Raw genomic sequence first — 2,214 nt, 5'->3', positions numbered from 1 at the left:
GCACTCAGGAATCAAATCTATATGAATCGCTCCATATTCAGTGTCCAATGTGCCACAATTCCCACACCTTTCCCATAGAGGAGCCTAGATGTCCATTCAACAATACTGGATGACATATGTACATCAGGAGACAGTGGATCATCTAGCTTCTTCAACCAGTATTGTAAAAAGGCTCTAGAAAATTTTGATCAACCAATCCTACCTATTCAGGTTCGCAACTGTTTGATGCAGCAGCAGTTTCGGGAGATACAGTCCTTGTCATTCCATGATACTGCTGGTGTTGTAACTATGTTTGCACAACAGCTGATCGAAAAGGCCGAAATTGTTGTTGTCCATAGTGGATTTTGAAAATGAGTTGACATTTTTGACATTATAAATCCTCCTCTTCTTTCCAAACGAACCCAAAAAGCAATTTAAAGATTGCACATCAAAACATAGGAGGCAAAATTTGAGTGAGAAGTGGTAAAAAAAAATTGTTTCAAGCCTGTGCGCCGTGCACCAGCCCAACGCGCCGTGCCTGGTGAGTGCACCGCGCCAGTGTTAATTTCACACTGTGGAGGAGTGTCCCATGCGCCGCACGGCCCATGTGCGCCGCACCTTCTTCCTATGCACCGCGCAGACTCATAAACACCGTCTTGGTCTGAAAAATCACCAGTTTTGCTCTTCAATTTGAAGCTTAACTTTTCTCTGAGGTTTTCCCAATAACTCTTGATACAAATGGGTTAATAAACTTGGAGAAATCTCATATAGAAATGATTTTGATCTTTGTTTTCTTAATAACCCATTTTTTCGTGTTTTGATCTTGACACTTTTCTCATTTTCTAATATAATTTGTCTTTGGTTTCCTTGCTAATTTCTGAGCTTGAATGATGGCTTTTCTTTATCTACTTGCAGGGATGGTGGCGTTGCTAAAAATGAAACAGTGCTGCCATTGTGGAATTTGAAACATTTTGACATGTTACATATTTATTGCAAGAACATGTTTGATGATTTCTTCCTTAAAACAGAGTTTTGAGGAAGAATCAATCGCGCATTATTGACGATAACCATCTTGAAATAGAAACTCACTGAACCTCCCTCTGGCCTGCAAGCATTATTTCACACTTCTGGAGACAAAACCCTGGAGTCAAGAATTAAAATGACTCTTTTGACCAAAATGGCATTTGATGACAACAAATGACGAGAAATGAACCTTGGTGAATTTGGCTCTGACAGAGGACTGACAAGACTAAGTCTAACAGAAGGAAGTGATGTATTTGAATAGAGTTTCAAATAAAGGAAGGATATTGGTATGAGAATCTTCTTTTTAAATACAAGATTCAAAATCTTTAAATCGTTGTCCAATAAAAAGGTTTTTGGCTTCATTTTCTTTTATTCTTTTCTTTAGGATGAATTCTACTGTGGATACGAGGATGTGGACACCAGTGGAATGACCTTCTTAGTCTTAGGAAAAATTGAGTATGGAAGTATATGGAAGTCTCATGGAGTGGGTATGCGACATTATGCCCCATTCTCATTTTGTTTATTAGTCGTTGTTTGCGCTCGTTCTAATAGTCATCTTTAATTATTTATCTTTCATTCATTTATATCATTAAGATTCCATGTTTCCCAAGCAAGGTAACATTTTTGGGTTCTTTAGATGATCATCTCGTAGGATTAGGATGTTCTGAATGAGTTTTGAAATTTTTTCCAATATGCCTTGTCGATTTTGGATTGTTATTGTGGGTTATCACTTTAATTGGTTATCCATTTTGACATTTGATTGACAACGAAATTCCATGCTTTTATAAATTATTTGTATGTTAATTTTTAAAAGTATTTAAGAAATTTGTCTTTAGTAGCCACACTTCAAACATTGGATTTCACACTACTAGGTTTAATGTTTTGGTTATGTATTTGGTTAAAATTTCCCAAGATTTATATCATATCTCAAGCTTCAGGTTTGGATTATTTATTTGGTCAAAATTTCCCATGATTTATATCATATCTCAGCCTTTTGAAATTCATGCACTCATTCCATTCAAATGTAACACATCACAACAAGGATGGGCCCTATTAAGCTCACCAACTAAGTTACTATGCTTCATGAATCATAATTAAAATGGACTCCTAATTTGGTTCTTTTCCTTGACTAAATAGTATTAAGCAACATCCTCTCATTCAAACTCAACCCCAAGTCATACTCAAAATTTTGACATGTGAATAACGTTGGCT

Source organism: Pinus tabuliformis, chromosome 9 (assembly GCF_031772625.1).
Source record: "Pinus tabuliformis cultivar Carrire ecotype Pingquan chromosome 9, CPIR1, whole genome shotgun sequence".
Lineage (NCBI taxonomy): Eukaryota > Viridiplantae > Streptophyta > Pinopsida > Pinales > Pinaceae > Pinus > Pinus tabuliformis.
Note: the sequence above shows the minus strand (reverse complement) of the source record.